Source organism: Mustela nigripes, chromosome 2 (genome assembly GCF_022355385.1).
Source record: "Mustela nigripes isolate SB6536 chromosome 2, MUSNIG.SB6536, whole genome shotgun sequence".
NCBI classification, from domain to species: Eukaryota; Metazoa; Chordata; class Mammalia; order Carnivora; family Mustelidae; genus Mustela; species Mustela nigripes.
The window spans coordinates 77,038,674-77,046,788 of NC_081558.1; positions in this window are offsets into that span (position 1 = coordinate 77,038,674).

The following is an 8,115-nucleotide window of genomic DNA, read 5'->3' on the forward strand; positions in this document are numbered from 1 at the left end:
TCATTGGGGAGGGTATGTGCTTTGGTGAGTGCTGTGAAGTGTGTAAACCTGGTGATTCACAGACCTGTACCCCTGGGGATAAAAATATATGTTTATAAAAAATAAAAAAATTTTTAAAAAAAGCTTTTTTTTTTCAATTATTAATCACAATGTAATCAATGGTGTAGTAGAAGAGGTAATTGCAGTGGTAGGCTGATTAACATTGGTTTCTATGAAGAATGGAAGGCTGGAGGTTTTGTCTGCTATACTCAAACACTCTGCTGGATGCTTGGAGGTATCATCTCTAATCTTAACCCAATCTGGAAAAACAGATATAGATGTTTGCTACCTCATGGCATAACTCCTTAATTTACCTCTTATGTAGGTTGCCCCTGCAATGGGCACTGTGGACCAGCTCGGATTCATTTCTGTCGCCATCACCTCAGCACACTCTGCATTCCTCCTCAGAGTCTTCTCTGATGCTACAGAGCCAGTTCTCACCCAGCATTGCAAGCACAAACTCAGGGGACGGGAAAGTTAACCCTTCAGGGCAATCCTTGGTCAAAGTAGACCAAGAACCAATGGATAAATGCTCAAGTCTTCTATCTTTCAGAGGACCAATTCTGTGAGGCACGCTGTACTTTTCCCAGGAGGTCATGGAGGAATTGGGCTCTCACTAACCCCAGGACAAACTTATTATCATACCCCTGCTTCTTTCACTCCTTCCTTGTTTTATTCCCCCTTCCCCTGCTTCCTGGGGTTATCTTCCAAATAAAACACCTGCATTTAAGTCCTTATCTTGGCTCTGCTTTCAGGGGAACTCAAATGAAGGCAGCCATTATTTTAATCTCAATATTAGAGAGAATTAAATACCACAGAGATCAAAAGATTATTCTAAGTCGCCAAGCTCAAAAGGGGTGAACCTGGGATTTGAACACAGATCTTTCTGCTGCCAGAACCTACATTCATTCCTCATTAGGATCAACCTGCCCATTCAACTGTACCTTGGGCAAAAGCAGAAATGTGTAGTAGTTAGGAGTAGGGATCCTGGCTCTGCCACCACTGGCTGTGAGGCCTTGAGCAAATCATGTAACATCTCTGTGCCTCAGTTTTGTCATTACAAAATGGGCATACTTCTTAAACTTTAACTCTCAGGATTAAACAAATCACTATTATAAAGTGCTTAGAACACTGCTTGCCATATAAACATTACATGTGTTATGATTACTATTATATCATGTTGTTGGTGTTTCTATAACTAAGCCATACCATATTCAAAATATCTTCCCTGATATAGAGCCTGCATGCAGTAATCTTCCCAGTGCTTCTACTTCCAGTATAGTAGTTATATTCCAGAGAAGTGGAGAGAAAGAAAAGTTTAGGAGTAGCCTCTGGCTACCCTATATAATCAGAGGATGATGAATTTAAATATTACTGCACCTTAGCAATAAAATTGCTATGTAGTGGATCATGACACCATTTCTGAATCCATGTGTCAAAGCCCTAACCCCCAATGTGATGCTATTTGGAGATGACACTTTTTTTTTTTGGTAAGATTTTATTTATTTCAGAGAGAGAGAGCGCACATGCAGGAGGAAAGGCAGGCAGGGGTTGAGGTTGAGGGAGAAGCAGGCTCCCTGCTGAGCAGAGAGCTAGATGTGGGACTCCATCCCAGGGCACTGGGATCATGACCTGGGCCCAAGGCAGATGCTTAACCCACTGAGCAACCCAGGTGCTCCTGGAGATGAAGCTTTTGAGAGGTAATTAGGTTTAGATAAAGTCATGAGGGTGGGACTCTCATGATGAGATTGGTGCCCTTACAGGGACAGATACCAGAGAGCTTGCACTTATGCTCCTTCCTCCCTCTCTCTCTCTCCTTCCCTCTCACCCCCTCTCTCATTCTCTGTCTCTTCCCCATGTGAGAGCACAGGAAGAAGATGACCAGTTACAAACCAGGAGGAGAGCCCACACCAGACTGAACCATGCAGGCTACCCTGATCTTGGACTTCCAGGTTCCAGCACTGTGGGAAACAAATTTCTATTGACACCCAGGCACCCAGTATGTTGTATCTTGTCTGGGCAGCCCAAGCTAAGTCAGAAATCATGCAACTTAAGTTAGATAAAGTCAAACAGTTTTGCAAAGTGTTTACACCAATTTACACTCCCGTGAGAAGCATATGATAATTAAGACAGTCTGGGAAAACAAATATATGATAATAGAAGCCACATCCTATAAGACATCAATACTGATCTTTTAGTACAAAGACCACTCCCCCCCCTCAAAAGTTATTCTGTTTCATCATGAACACGGATAATAGCCCACAGTTGCATTTGCAGTAGTTATAATTTTGTCACAATTGAAAATACACATTTTAACATTTTCAAATCACAGTTTTTATAAACATCATGAGATATTGTTTACGCTCATCACCACTTTGAAATTATAGTAATTATCAGACCCACTGCTAGATCTTGTTATTTAATTCATTAATAAAGAAGAAAGCATATAATTCCATCACAATTTTTAAATGTGTTGCTGACTATATTCCAATAACATTAGTTTCCTTGATGATTCTATATGCTTTATTTTGTGGATTTAAAAACATTATCCCAAGAAGGGATCCACCAATTTGACCAGATGACCAAAGAAGTCTATATCCCCCAAAGGTAAAAAACCCATGTCTTAGCCACCAAGCTAGGCTGTTTCTGTTAGACTTCCTTGTACAAAGTTTTGCTGGTTGATGTGGAGATACGTTTTTACTTCTCCAAGAGGTTCTACTTAGTTAATGTTAAGTCTAGGAAGCCTCTGAGACCCCAAATCAGGAGCAGATTCCTGCAGTATGTTATTTATTGGTGAATTCAGTCCTCGTGTTTCTTGTGTGTAGTTTAGTATTTCTGCATCAGAATGGGGTTGGGGCACTTGGTGACTCAGTCAGTTAAGCATCTGCCTTGGGCTCAGGTCATGATTTCAGCATCCTGGGATCGAGCCCCACATTGGTTCTCCCCCTCCCTCTGACACTCCTCTCCCCCTTGTGCTCTCTCTCTCTCTCTCAAATAAATAAACAAAATCTTAAAAAAAAAAAAAAAAGAATGGGGTTTAAATGGATATTGTGTGCATTCTGAAGTTGGTCCAGAAATAAACGCTCTTCAGGAAGAGCATCTCTTAAGGTCCAATCTAACTAAATCGTGGAAATAGTAGCAAATTAGCCTGTCATCAGTATTGCAGTGCTGGATGAATCTACCGGGTTATAAGGATTCCTGGGCCTCTTTGTGCATTATTTCTCCAAAATAAGTTTAAAACTGATTTCTTTATTTCTTTCCTTTTAAGGGTTAGAAAGCAGAGAGCAATCTTTAGAAATAACCTCACATCTTCAAAATTGAAGGTTAAATGAACATACAGTTTGAGTACAGCCGTTGGACAGCAGCTGTATTTGCGATCGAACACGAGCGTGTCAAACAATTGGGTAGAGAGATAGTTAAACCCTTGTGGCTCAACTAGTTGTTTATTGGTTATACATAGTTTAAATTGGTGCTGAAGAAATATATCAAGTGGCATTCCTGGAAAAGGATTCTCAAATAAAAATCAAAAGAAATATTTTATGTGTAGTTAAGAGAACATTTGGGTTTTGCTCAATGTGAAGAGAAAATTGTCAGTTCTTTAACCATAAAGCACATGATGACTCAGGATTGTTACCCTCGCCAACTGTGTAGGTTAATGTTGTTGTATGGTATTTGTAACCTACTCATAACTTTCAATTTCCCAACTGCCTGTAAACATGTCTTCCTTGTCACAACTTGGTGTGTTCATGCTGTAAAGGAGGGAGGATTTGGTAGACGACCGTCTACATTAGGTGATCTACACTAGCAGCTGAGGCAAAGGAGGATCACAGGGTGTATGAGTTAGGATGCTTGGGGTCGTGACTAATTTTTTAAAAAAAGAACATGCTGTCTAAGCTGACAGAAGATGGTTATCATATCTGTTTTCTCATAACTAGAAATAGTAACAACGGCTTTAAGCCTGGCCTCATCCAGAACTTGAGACTTGGAACAAGGACAGAGATTCTCCCTTTTCCTCAAAGGCTTCTTCATCAGTAATAGCTTCCTTCTGTGGCCATGCAGTGGCTGTGGGGATTCAGGAGGCTACTGGCTTTTTTGGTTTGATGCTACTGAAAAGAAAAAGAGTTGTCTCGGACTGGCCTAGCCTGGATCATTCACTCATCCCCGACCCAGCGCCCACAGGAGGCGATGGAATAAGAAATCAGCTAAAACCAGTCACAGTCCATACCTTGAAAAGAGAATGAAGTCGTTCTCTCCCAAACCATAGGGCTTGAGAAATTCAAAGCCTGCTGTAGAGGGGAAAGAGAGATACGGGGCAATCTTCTGACAAGCATCACTTATGCGATTGAAGAGTGTTGTTGGCAAAGCACAAGCCAGAGGACTCATGGGTTTGCTTTTCCTCTTTGGTGGAGTCTACCCTGGCTTCCTACACTAAGAATGGACTGGGTGTGAGGAGGTGAGGGATAGAAGCTGGACTTGGGGATGAGGGAATAGAGGCTGGGCTTGGGTTACGTCATAGGGAATGGGCTCGTGGGGGTTGGGAGTGGGGAGCTGTTATTGCCAGAACTGTTCTTCATGTCATTTAGAGAAGAACAGGGTGAGAAAGCTTCATGCTATGCCTTTGATCCCATCCCCCTGGATTCAGAAAGCATTAGCTCGAAGTCAACCGCATTATAGTAGAATCATCTTCAAGCCTATGTCATGTATGCGAAGGATGAACCGAATACTACTCAAGGAGAGAGTAATAGCACCTCACGCTTGCAGGCCTGTGTTAGAGCTAGGGGAGTCGAGTCCTTGGGTGGCGGGGGAGGAGATGGTGTGGGACTGTTCAGTCATGCTCTTTGGCTTCATGCTTTTTTTTCCCGCTGCTCATTTGGTGATTCTTGGTATGGTGGTGGTTGTCTTCTTTCCTATGGGGATATAGCAGCTGCCTCCATTGTTGCCTGCTACCAAAGTCCAGACAACGTGGGTTAGACTAGAGCTATTGATAAAGGCATTCCAGCCAATCTCCCATGCAGTCTGCCCGTGTACCTCATGTCATTCATATAGTCACAATTACTTGTATTTTCTTGCTCAAAACCTAACAGTAAAGTTAGTCAACCTTTATTGTGAGCTATGTATCAGGCACTATTATATTATAACCACTTATTATCTATGCACTCATTTAAAAAGGTGGGATCTTCCAATGTCTTCACTGTCTACAAAATTTAAAAAAATCCCACTTCCTGGTCTGTTCCCATCTATCCTACATTTCAGACACATAGAAGTTCTCTTTTTCTAATGCTTTACATTTTCCAGCCTTTGAATATCCTCACTGTGCCAATTTCACTTGAAAAATCTGCCCACACCCCCTCCTCTCACCACCAAAACCACTATCAAATGTCAAACTCTCCATAGAGTCTTTGTCAATAACTCCAAATGCAAATACAATTCTCTCCTCTGTGAATCCACCACGTGCTTGACCCTCTGATTGCTGAGCAATTGGAAGGGCGCTGATATCCCCTACGATACAGAGACTCATTTAATTTAGCACTTAGCCACCTAGGTGCATGTTCATTGTCAGGGATACAAAGATAAACAAGGCATGGTCCCTGACTTCAAGAAGAGTTTGGTTTAATGTGAGAGAAAGTACAGGTCACAATGTGAAAGGGTTGTGTACATTGAGATGACATTTGGCTGCAGAAGGACAAAACTAGGGGTGACTGAAATACTCCCAGGGCACCCTTGACAGTGGAGGGAGGGCTATGACAAAGAAGAGAGGAATATCAGCACATTGACACAAGAGGGAGAGTATTGAAGAGAAGGTACACCAAGCAAAGGCATGGGGTATGTCAAATTTCATATGATAGTTAGAAAACCTAGAACCTTGGGAGAATGTTTTGAGGAGGCATCTTTATGCTTAAGAGCATGGATAGTGGGGTGACTAAAACCTGGATGCAAATTCCAGCTTTATGACCTAGGAGCTGTTTGACATGGAGCTGGTTAATTTCTTTGATCCTGACTTTCCTCATCTGTAAGAGGTGGAAAGAGTAGTGTTCATGCTTAGGTAGAGATTCTATAGGAGAATGTATGAAAATACATTACTTAGTGCCTCACACATAGTGGAGGGCTTTAAAAATTGAAGTTTTGGTGTTTTTGTATCTTTTGTACCTTTTGCCTAATGCTTTATGGAGAATTATATCAGTGCTTAGAGGATCTTCAGATCCTCACAGATAAGTATTTAACTATGGTTTGTGCCCTCTCTGGCTTCCATGGACCTCCTATGGCCAGAACTTATAGCTATCCTCACAGAACTAGCTTCAGGCTACTGGAAACACATGTCTAGCAGGAACAGAGAGCAGGAAGTGCCCCCACTAGTGCAGCTGCTAATCAATCATTGGCTGCTGCAAAAGTTTACATCAAGTTAAGGCAGTGCTGCCAGTTGGCACAACTGACCACCCTGCTTCCCCTCAGGGCTCAGGCTGGAGCTTCCTTGTGGGTGTGGTTCCTGTGACCACCCTCTGCTTGTTTTACTCTCTTCCTTGCCTGTCTCCCCACTGTGTTACTCATCTCTCTGGCACATATCCTTAATGAACTACTTGCACATGGAGTCTCATCTTAAGATTTAATACCAGGAACCCAATATAAGATGTGTGTCTGTCACCTTACTTTCCAGTTTCACTTCTGGCTTCCAGAAACCTCAGTCAGGCTGTGGGAGTAGCAGCAGAACCAGATCAAACAGAGGTAGAATTGACTATAGGTGGTACCAGGCATTGTGAGAATTGAGGAAGTGAGACTGCAGGCCAATCGATACTCTAGGAGATCCCACTGCTGAGATGTTCTTTCCATCTAATGGAAAGTAATTGATGCTTTAAGGCAAATCCATTCCCAACCTTAGCATCATTACAACATTATTTGCTAAAAGCACTGAGCTGTGTGCACTTGATGTTCCCTCCAAAGGGTCAGTGTGCTTGGTTCAGAGCAGACAGTGGGCTGTTCCAAGGATGTACTGGACACACGTCCACCACCCAGCCAGAACCACATAGTTCTAAAGCATGGGTGTTTGGGAAACTAGGCCATCTGGCTGCTTTCAGCACTTTTTCTGTCTATCTTCTCTCCACGGGGCTCCAGTGCCCATCAGTTTAACCTAATCCTACTATTAATTCATGGTGCCATAGTCAGATTTACCCCCAGGTACTCTACCAATCAATTAGATATCCAATGATTTTTGCTTTCCAAGAAAATCCATGGAATCCAGAATAAATGCCAATACAGGTTAAATTTGTAACCTCAGTAATTCTCACCACCATAAACTATAACAAAAGGGATAGTTGTCATATTTCAGATATCTATCTCTATATATGTTGCTGGCTGATGTGAAAATCCCAAATCCAGCCAACTCTCCCAGTCCCTGGATGGTGAATTCCTCTTAAAAATGGTAATTTCCTTAAAGGTTTACAAGCAGGAAGGACTTCTTAAATTTAACTAATTAGCTTCATTTTCAACTTTACACACACACACACACACACACACACACACACAACACACACACACACCATCTCAAGACACAAAATATCATCAATGAATCAGCATGGGAGCTGATGCTCTATGTTTGACAGTACAATATCTCAAGTAAATAAAACAAGTTCTGTTTTTTTTTTTAAACTACTATTTTATTTTTAGAGAATCAGAAAAGTGCATTTTAGTTGGAAAGTAAACATGTTTTCTTTGGCTAAGCCTGAATCATTTAAATAAGCATATTTGTAAGTTCTGTAAATGAAACCATAAAGTATATTGCCTAACAGACCAAATGTCCCCAGTGCTTAGAAAGTGGACATTCTGGACAGCATCAGTTGGTACTAAATGAACCATCAATGTCACTGCTTAATCTGTCACCACTAGTGTTCAGGTAGTAGAGTTCCCATCATATCTCTGCCATGTCATAGCAAAAGGAACAAGAAAGTCCACCAGAAGTACCACATTCAGAGAACTATGGATAACTTAACAGTGTCTATTTTTAGAGCTGTTTACAGCTTATTCATTTTGTCAAGGTCAGTACCAATCCTTGAACCACTGGGTATTAAAAGACATGGGAAACCA